Here is an 11256-nt window from a genome sequence, read left to right on the forward strand (position 1 = left end):
GATAATTTTTGCCAGGGTTCTCGTTGCTTTATGGAAGAGTGAATTTTTAAAGGCCCTTCCTTCACCACTCCAGAAGTGGCTTTTTTTAAAATGCATTTTTATATTTTTGTCTTTGGGTTGTTTTTGGTTGTGCCACATGGCATGCAGGATCCCAGTTCCCTAACCAGGGATCGAACCTGTGCCCCCTGCAGTGGAAGCACAGAGTCCTAACCACTGGACCACAAGGGAAGTCCCAGTTTTTATGTTTTTAAATTGTATTTCATAAATTTATGCTCTTATGTTTATTATTTTTCCCCTACTTCTTACTTAGTTTTGATTTTCTCCTCATAGTTTATTAAAATTGAAACTTAGGGCCTCCCTGGTGGCGCAAGTGGTTGGGAGTCCGCCTGCCGATGCGGGGGATGCGGGTTCGTGCCCCGGTCTGGGAGGATCCCATGTGCCGCGGGGCGGCTGGGCCCGTGAGCCATGGCCGCTGGGCCTGCGCGTCCGGAGCCTGCGCGTCCGGAGCCTGTGCTCCGCGGTGGGGGAGGCCACAGCAGTGAGAGGCCCGCATACCGCAAAAAAAAAAAAAAAAAAATTGAAACTTAGATAACTGATTTGAGAGCTTTTTTTTCTTACAGAAGCACTTCATGCTATAAATTTCCCTCCATGCACTGCTTTAGCTGCATAGCCAACATTTTGAGATATCATGTTTTCATTTTCACTCAACTCATTTTCTAATTTCCATTATGATTTCTCTCTTGAAAAATGGATTATTTAGAAGTATGTTGTTATAAGCCAAATACTTGGGAATTTTCCAGATACCTTTCTGTTTTTGATTTCTAGTTTAATTCTTTTGTGTCTGGGAATTTATTTCGTATAATTTCAGTCCTTTTAAATTTATTAGAATTTGTTTTATAGCCCAGAAATGGTCTATCTTAGTATTCCTCGTGAACTTGAAAATAATATGCTTTCTGTTGTAGAGAATGTCTGTTGACATTCTACAAATGTCAATTTGGTCAAATTTGTTGATAATGTTGTTCAGGTCTATATACTTACTGATTTTCTGTCCATGTGTTTCATCATGTACTAAGAAAAAGTGTTGAGAAAGAGGGATCAAGATGGCAGAGTAGGAAGAGCTGGAGCCCACCTCCTCCCACAGTCACACCAAAACTACAACTACATGTAGAACAACTCTCTTTGAGAATGACCTCAAGACTAACAGGACAGCACTTCTACAATTAAGGATATAAAGAGAAAAAAAACACACCAAAATGGGTAAGAGGGACAGAGACACAATCTAGTCAGGGCCCACACCCACACCAGGCGACCCAAAAGCAGAAGGGGATATCACAAACTCAGAGATCCTCCCCAAGGAGTGAGGGGTTCGAACCTCACTCAGGAACCCCAGTGGGGACTGGCACCAGGAAAATAAGCCCCCTTAACTGGTTTTGAAAACAAGTGGAACTTATGACCAGAAGAGCTGGAGGGCTGTAGTAAACCAAGACTCCACTTTTAAAGGGATCACCTATAAACTCACTCAATCCAAGTCCCAGTACAGAGGCAGCAGATTGAAAAGCACCTGGTTCTCTGCTGGCCTGTCAAGAATACACCAGCTTTTCCTGCAGCCTTCACTGGGCTCCACCTCCAACATCTCCACCTCAACTGTCAAGGCAGTGGCCCTTGGCATGCACCAGGAGAAGCCCAGCCTGTGCAGGGCTCTAGCCCCAGTCCTCTGCCCTCTGCCACCTGCCAAGGTTGCAGCTTCCAGCACACCCCAGAGAAAGCCCTGGCCCATAACTGCTTCAGTTCCAGCCCTCCCACCAAAGCCACCAGTCACACACAGCCTGCAAAGGGATGCTCCTACACAAAGACATGCCTTCAAGACTGGTAGAGGTAACTGTTTCACCTAATTCATAGAGATAAAAACACAGAAAGTTAAACAAAATGAGAAGACAGAGATATATGTTCTAAATGGAAAGACAAGATAAAACCCCAGGAAAAAATCCTAATAAATAGAGGTAAGTAGTTTACCTGATAAAGAGCTCAAAGCAGTGGTCATAAAAATGCCCACTGAACTCAGGAAAAGAACAGAGGAACACAGTGAGAACTTCAACAAAGAATTAGAAAATATAAAAAAGAACCAAATCAGAGGTGAAGAATACAGTAACTGAAATGAAAAATACACTAGGGGGAATCAACAGCAGATTAGGTGATACAGAAGAATGCATAAGGACCATGGAAGACAGAATAGTGGAAATTACCTGATCAGAACAGCATAAATAAATAAACAAATGTGTTTTTTTTATGAGGATACCTTAAGGGACATCAAGCAAATTAACACTTACATTATAGCAGTACCAAAAGGAGAGGAGCGAGAGAGAGAAGGGGGCAGGAAATGTATTTGATGAAATAATGGCTGTAAATTTCCTTAACTTGGAAACAGATACTTATTTCCAGTAATCATAGAGAGTCTCACACAAGATGAACCCAAAGAGATACACACCAAGACATATCATAATTAAAATACCAAAAGTTAAAGAGAGAATTTTAAAGGCAGAAAGAGAAAAACAAAGAGTGACATTCAAGGGAACCCTCATAAGGGTATCAACTGATTTTTCAGTGAAAAGTTTGCAGGTCAGAAGGGAGTGGCATGATATATTTAAAGTGCTGAAAGGAAAAAGCCTACAACCAAGGGTACTCTACCCAGCAAGGTTATCATTCAGAATTGAAGGAGAGGTAGCTTCCCAGACAAGCAAAAACTAAAGAGTTCATCTACCAAACTGGCCTTAAAGGAAATGTTAAATTGTCTTCTTTAAGTGAAAAAGAAAAGGCAATAACAAGAAATAAGAAAATACACGAAGAAAAAAAAATCTCACTGGTAAAGGGAAATATATATAAAGGCAGTGGATTAACCACCTAAAAACCTAGGATGAAGATTAAAACACAAAAGTCATAAAATCAACTATTACTACAATAAGTAGTTAAGGGATACACAAAAATATGTAAAATATGACATCAAAACATAAAACGTAGAGGGTGGAATAAAAAATATAGATCTTTTAAAATGTGTTCAAACTTAAACAGCTATCAACTAAAACAAACAGATACATGTAGAAGTCAATATACATGAAACTCATGGTAACCAGAAACCAAAAACTTTCAATAAATGCCAAAGAAACCCCAACAGAAACAAAGAGAAAGGAGCCTGAACATAACACTAAAAAAAAAAAAAAAAAAATCGTCATCAAATCACAAGAGAAGAGAGTAAAAGAAGAAGAAAAACACAGAGAACTACAAAAACAACCAGAAAACAAGTAACAAAATAGCAATAAGTACATACCTATCAATAATCACTCTAAACGTAAATGGACTAAGTACCCCAGTCAAAAGGCAGAGTGGCTGAATGGGTAAAAAAAAAAACAGCAGGACCCACATCTAAACTATTGTTGTTAAAGTTGGGGGCTGTTTCAAGTATCCTTTATTTGTAGTTTACCTTGAATTACCCTGGTAACCTAGTGAGGTTTTTTTGTTTTTGTTTTTTTTTCTCCAATTCACACTTTCTCGGCGCACGTACATGTCACCGGCTCTTTTTTTTAAAATTTATGGCTGTGTTGGGTCTTCATCTCTGTGCGAGGGCTTTCTCTAGTTGTGGCAAGTGGGGGCCACTCCTCATCGCGGTGCGCGGGCCTCTCACCATCGCGGCCTCTCCCATTGCGGAGCACAGGCTCCAGACGCGCAGGCTCAGCAATTGTGGCTCACAGGGCCAGCCGCTCCACGGCACGTGGGATCCTCCCAGACCAGGGCTCGAACCCGTGTGTCCCGCATTGGCAGGCGGACTCTCAACCACTGTGCCACCAGGGAAGCCACCGCAAGACCCATCTATATGCTGCCTATAAGAGACTCACTTCAGAGCTAAAGACACACACAGACTGAAAGAGAAGGGATGGAAAAAAGATGTTCCATGCAAATAGAAATGGAAAAAAAACCTCAAAAACCTGGGGTAGCAATATTCATATCAGACAAAGTAAACTTTAAAACAAAGACTATAAGAAAATACAAAGAGGTGCATTACATACTGAATAAGGTGTCAATAGCAGAATAGGATATAACATTTGTAAACATATATACACATAGGAGCACCTAAATATATTAAGCAATATTAACAGGTATAAAGGGAGACGTTGATAGTAATACAATAATAATAGAGAACTTTAATGCCCTATTTACATCAATGGATGTATCATACAGACAGAAAATCAATAAAGAAACATTGGCCTTGGGACTTCCCTGGTGGCACAGTGGTTAAGAATCTGCCTGCCAATGCAGGGGACATGGGTTGGATCCCTGGTCCGGGAAGATCCCACAAGCCATGGAGCAACTAAGCCCGGGAGCCACAACTAGTGAGCCTGTGTGCCACAACTACTGAAGCCCGCAAGCCTAGAGCCTGTGCTCTGCAACAAGAGAAGCCACTGCAATGAGAAGCCTGCACAGTGCAATGAAAAGTAGTCCCCACTCGCCACAAGAAGAGAAAGCCTGAACACAGCAACAAAGACCCAACACAGCCATAAATAAATAAATAAATAAATAAATGAAAGAATGAATAAATAAATAAATAATAAATAAAATAAGAAAGAAACATAGGCCTTAAACAATAAATTAAACCAGATGGACTTAATAGACATTGATAGAACATTCCATCCACAAACAGCAGACTACACATTCTTTTCAAGTGCACATGAAACATCCTCCAGGATAGATCACGTGCTAGGCCACAAAACAAGTCTCAATATATTTAAGAAGACTGGAATCCTACCAGTCATATTTTCCAACCACAATGGTATGAAACTAGACATCAGTTACAGGAAGAAAACTGGAAAAAATACAGACACATGGAAACTAAACCACATGCTACTAAAAAGCCAATGGATCACTGAAGAAATTAAAGATGAAATTTTAAAAATTCTGTGAGATGAATGAAAATAGAAACACAACTTTCAAAATCTATGGGACACAGCAAAAGCAGTTCTAAGAGAAGTTCATAGCAATTCGGGCCTACCTCAAGAAACAAGAAAAATCTCAAATAAAGAACACAACTTCATACCTAAAGGAATTAGAAAAAGAACAAACAAAGCCCAAAGTTAGTAGAATGAAAGAAATAATAGAGATCAGAGCAGAAATAAATGAAAGAGACTGAAAAAACAAAACAATAGAAAAATTCAGCAAATCTAAGAGCTCTTTTTTGAAAAGATAAACAAAATTGATAAACCTTTAGCCAGACTCATTGAGAAAAATAGAGAGCCCAAGTAAAATCAGAAATGAAGAAAGAGAAGTTATAATCAATAACACAGAAATACAAACAATCATAAGACAATATTATGAACAACTATATGCCAACAAATTGGACAACCTAGAAGAAATGGATAAATTTCGAAACATATAATTTTCCAAGAAGAGGGACTGCTTTCAAATGCATTCTATGAAGCCAGCATTACACTGATATCAAAACCAAAGACACTACCAAAAAAAAAATTATGGGCCAATATCCCTGATGAACATAGTCACAAAAATTCTCAACAAAGTATTAGCAAACCAAATTCAATGATACATTAAAAGAATCATACATCATGATCAAGTGAGATTTATTCCAGGGACAATAGGATGGTTCAGTTTCCACAAATCAATCAATGAGGAAAAGATAGTCTCTCCAATAAGTGGTGTTGGGAAAACTGAACAGCTACATGTAAAAGAATGAAACTAGACCATTTTCTCACACCATATACAAAAATAAGCTCAAAATGGATTAAAGACATAAATATAAGACCTGAAACCATAAAACTCCCATGAAAACACAGGCAATACATTCTTCGACATTGGTCTTAACAATATTTTTTTGGATCTGATTTCTCAGGCCAGGGCAACAAAAGTAAAAATAAACAAATGAGACCACATCAAACTGAAAACCTTTTGCACAGTGAAAGAAATCATCAACAAAATGAAAAGACAGCATATTGAATGGGAGAATATATTTGCAAATGATATGTCTAAAAAGAGGTTAACAGTAAATATCCAAAATATATAAAGAATTCAGGGCTTCCCTGGTGGTGCAGTGGTTGAGAGTCCGCCTGCTGGTGCAGGGGACATGGGTTCGTGCCCCGGTCCGGGAAGATCCCACATGCCGCAGAGCGGCTGGGCCCGTGAGCCATGGCCGCTGAGCCTGCACGTCCGGAGCCTGTGCTCCTCAACGGGAGAAGCCACAACGGTGAGAGGCCCGCGTACCGCAAAAAAAAAAAAGAATTCATACAACTCAATATATAAAAAAACAATCTGATTTTAAAATGGGCAAAGGACCTGAATTGGCAGCTTTCCAAAGAAAACATACAGATGGTCAACAGACACATGAATAGATACTTAACATCACTAATCATCAGGGAAATGAAAATCAAAACCACAATGAAACATCACCTCATACCTTTCAGAATGGCTATTATCAAAAAGAGAACAAATAACAAGTGTTGGTGAGGATGTGGTAAAAAGGGAACCCTAATGCACTTTTGGTGGGAATGTAAATTGGTATAGCCAGTGTGGAAAACAATATGGAGGGTCCTCAAAAAGTTAAATATAGAACTACCATATGATTCAGCAATTCCACTCCTGGGTATTTATCTGAAGAAAATGAAAACACTAATTCAAAAAGATATATGCACTGCAATGTTCATTGCAGCATTATTTACAATAGCCAAGGTATGGAAGCAACCTAAGCGTTCATTGATAGATGAATGGATAAAGACGATGTGGAATATTATACACAATGGGATATTAGCCATAAAAAGAATGAAATCTTGCCATATGCAACAGCATGCATGGGCTTACAGGGTATTATGCTAAGTGAAATAAGTTAGAGAAAGTCAAATACTGAACATTTTCACTTATATGTGGGACCTAAAAAGAAAAAAGTATAATAAAACAGAAAAAAACAGACTCACAGATACAGAGAACAAACTTGTGGCTGCCAGAATGGAGGAGCGTGCAGGGATGGGTAAAATAGGTGAAGGGGATTAAGAGGTACAAACGACCACTTACAAAATAAAAGTCACGGGGATAAATGTCCAGCACAAGTAGTATGGTCAATAATATTGTAATAACTTTGTATGGTGTATAATCTATAAAAATATTGAGTCACTATGCTGTACACCTGAAATTAATATAATATTGTGATATTATTTTTAAAAAAGAAAATAAATAAATGCTTGTATTACAAACAAAAATAAAAAAGTGTTGATATCTCCAACTATAATTGTGGATATCTTTCATTTCTACCAATTTTTGCTTCATGTATTTTGAAGTTCTGTTATTAACTGCATAAATATTTAGGTTTCTTATGTCCTCTTGATGAAACGATGCATTTATCATTACAAAATATACCTCTTTATTCTTGATAATATCCCTTGTTTTGAAGTCTACTTTGTCTGTTATTAATATAGCCACTCTAGCTTTCTTTTGATTAGTGTTTGTTTGGTATATCTTTTTCCATCCTTTAACTTTTAAAAACATTTTTTTTCTTTTCCTGCTTTTTCTTTCTCAAGTTTTGTTTTCTTCCAGCTTTATTGAGATATAATTGACATACAGCACTGTGTAAATTTAAAGTGTATAGTATAATGATTTGACTTACACATGTCATGAAATGATTATCACAATAAGTTTAGTGAACTTCCATAATCCCATACAAAATTACAGAATACAAAAATACACATACAAACTTAAAGAAATAGAAAAAATATTTTTCCTTGCGATGAGAATGCTTAGGATTTACCTTCTTAACAACTTCCACGTGTAACATACAGCAGTGTTAATTATATTTATCATGTTGTACCTTACATACCTAGTACTTATTTTTATTATAACTGGAAATTTGCACCTTTTGACTGTCTTCATCCAATTCCCGCTCCCCCCACCCCCCACTTCTGGTAACCACAAATCTGATCTTTTTTCTATGAGTTTGTTTGTTTTTGGAGTGTAACTGACCTACAACATTATGTTAGTTCCTGTTATACAACATAGTGATGTGTTATTTCTATACATTTCAAAATGATCACCATGGTAAGTCTAGTTTTGATCTGTCACCATACAATGACATTACAAAATTATTTACTATATTCTCCACAAAGTACATTTCATACCCATGACATTTATTTTGCAACTAGAAGTTTGTACTTCTTAATCTCCCTCATCTATTTCTTTCCTCTCCCCACCTCCCTCCTCTCTGACAACCTCCTATTTGTTCTCTGTATCTATATCTCTGTTTCACTGTTTGTTCACTTGTTTTATTTTTTAGATTCCACATATAAATGAAATCATGAAGTATTTTTCTTTCTCTGACTTTTTTCACTTAGCATAATACCCTCTATATCCATCCTGTTGTCACAAATGGCAAGATTTCATTCCATTTTTTTAACTTTTAAAGTATCAACATCTTTATATTTAAAGTGAGCTTCTTGTGGACAGCATATAGTTGGATCTTGCTTTTTATCCAATCTGACAATTTCTGCTTTATGGTGTGTTTATGGCCCCTTCCTCCATCTTCAAAGTCAGGGAGAAAGAGAGAAAAGCAAGAGTCAAGTCTATTACTCCTCATAAGATTGTTCCATTTCAGTAGGATCTCTTCTCTGGACCAAGGTGAGTTCAAGGGGTAGTTATTAGGCATAAAGCATAGACACTGTGGGACCCAGAAGAATTTTTTGTTGTTGTTGTTGTACGCGGGCCTCTCACTGTTGTGGTCTCTCCCGTTGCGGAGCACAGGCTCCGGACGCGCAGGCTCAGCGGCCATGGCTCACGGGCCCAGCTGCTCCGCGGCACGTGGGATCCTCACGGACCGGGGCACGAACCGGCGTCCCCTGCATCGGCAGGCAGACTCTCAACCACTGCGCCACCAGGGAAGCCCCAGAAGAATTTTTGAAGAACTGTAGTATATTCTTCTGCTTTCCTAAAGTCTTGTAGTGGGGAGAGCCCAAGTAAGTTATAAAGTACCAACTGGAGAGGGGAAAGAGAGGGCAATTGGACTGTTATGATATAGCTCAGATGTGGTTTAAGAAAGAAACAATTGGGGTTGGGGGTGGGAGTGGATGTAAGGAGGCATCACAGTTCAAAGGAGAGTCCATAGGCTTGAGTCAAAACACCCTGAACCTAAGTTCAGGCTCTATACTTCTTGGTCATAAGACTGAGTAATACAGTTAATGTCTTGGTTTATAAATATGTGAAATGGAGGCAATCTCTACCCTTTGGGATGGTTTGTGTAAGTGTTTTCTAGCCAAAAAAACAAAAAACTTCCAAATAATGGTTCTATTTTAGGGAGAACACATTAAATGTCAACTCTGAACCTTCCTGACTGGGGATGGGAGAGGAAGGGTTGCTGGGGGTAGTACAAGGGATTTTGGCCTTTATGCTATATAACCCAAACTTTTGATGTTTAAGAAGATGTCAGTATATAAATGTAGTGGGGATCAGGCTACTCTTGATATCAGGGTACAAACTCCTTCCAGAATCTGATAAAAGCCATGAACTCTTTCCAGAAAATGCCCCCCCACAAAAATCTAGGGAGGTTTTTTTAAATTGATGTAGAGTTGATTTAGAACATTTTAGTTCAGGTGTACAACATAGGGGTTCAATATTTTTTATAGATACTCCATTTAAAGTTATTACAAAATAATGGCTATATTTCCCTGTGCTGTAAAATATATCTCTGCTGCTTATTTATTTTATACATAGTACTTTGTATCTCTTAATCTCATACTGGTATCCCCTACTGGTAAGGGAGTCAATAGACCCCTTGAACTCTGCTCATGGATCCCAATTTTAAGAATCCTGACTTATACCAGTAAATAAGGAGAATAAAAATCTAGTTTACCTGTATAAAAATAATTCAACTATGGTTAGACAAATAACTTATAGTTCCATAGCATGTGGTACAGTACCTACTTTGTCTATGTCAGATTGACTTTGCTATAAGTTTGATTTGGTATAAAACTAAACTGTAGGTACAGGATCCACCTTTATCATTTGCTGTTCATGTGGCACAGTGTTGCCTATTCACAACTTTAAAAGAAAAAATTAGAGTGGCTTTTCTCTTAAAAGCTAATATTCTACCTCCATGGTTTCATCTGTTGAAATAATTATTTCCCAGATTGGCAACTGTGTGCTCTTATAGAATAAATTGGTAGGTGAGAGGTCGTGAAGCAGAGTGGGAGGTGTTCAGGCTTCAAAAGACAGACCTGGGCTGCAATCTCAGCTCCTTCACCAATTACTAGATTTCAACCTTCAAGCTCTGGCCTTCAATAACTTCATTGATTAAGTGAGAATAACAAATACCTACTTAAGGGGTTTCTAGGAGGGTTAGGGACAATACAAACAAAGCACCCAGGCTGTATCAGATCTTAAATAAATAGGGTTATTGTTACGGTGAGTCCTTAGTGTTACACAACAGCAGCTTTGTTGCTTAGGGCTCCCAATGCCATATAATGAAACTGGCATGAGATTCTTGAGTCCATGGGACAATTGCCTACTCTGTTGAGGAAGCAGCAAATGTCAAAGGCTGAAAATTGTTGACATCCCCAAGGTGTCAGGGAGCTAGACTCAAGGTTATGGTGTGTCCTGCCTTTGGCAGTCCAGCCAAGCACGTCTTCATAATGGCATTTTGTTGACTTTTCCCAAGGCCAGTGAGGTATCTAAGGTGGCTTAAAAATCCGGAAATAACACACGCAGGGGAAAACCCAGTGCAATAATGACATCTTTTCCTTCCTTACTGTTAGCTTCCTTGTTTCTTCTTTCTCTGGTTCAGTGAATGCCAGCACAAGGATTAATAAATCTTGACACTTTTTTTGTCTTCTTCCAAGAATATATTTTCATGTCTGGGTAACCGTCATCACCTCCCCTGACTCCTTTGGGAAGAATGGGTGCATTCTGTGAGTCACCTCCACCGATTAGGAGGCCAAAGTTTCCCAGGATTCAGTGGGAGGCTGTGTCGTGTGGTGGAAAAAGCCGTAGTTGAGAACTCAGGACGCTTGGGTTTGGTGTCCCTCACCATTTCTCTCTGAATCTGTATAAAAGTATAGCGCTGTTTTAGTTTACTCATTTATAAAGTGCATCAAGTCTGGTCTTGGGTGTGAGCGAGCTTTGTTCCCACTCAGGATCAGCGGCAAGCCCGCACGTGCCCCAGACGAAGCGTGCGCCGGCACCTACGGGCCTGCGCCTGCAGCGGGCGGGGCTCTGCCGCGCCGCGTA

Source organism: Mesoplodon densirostris, chromosome 18 (genome assembly GCF_025265405.1).
Source record: "Mesoplodon densirostris isolate mMesDen1 chromosome 18, mMesDen1 primary haplotype, whole genome shotgun sequence".
Lineage (NCBI taxonomy): Eukaryota > Metazoa > Chordata > Mammalia > Artiodactyla > Ziphiidae > Mesoplodon > Mesoplodon densirostris.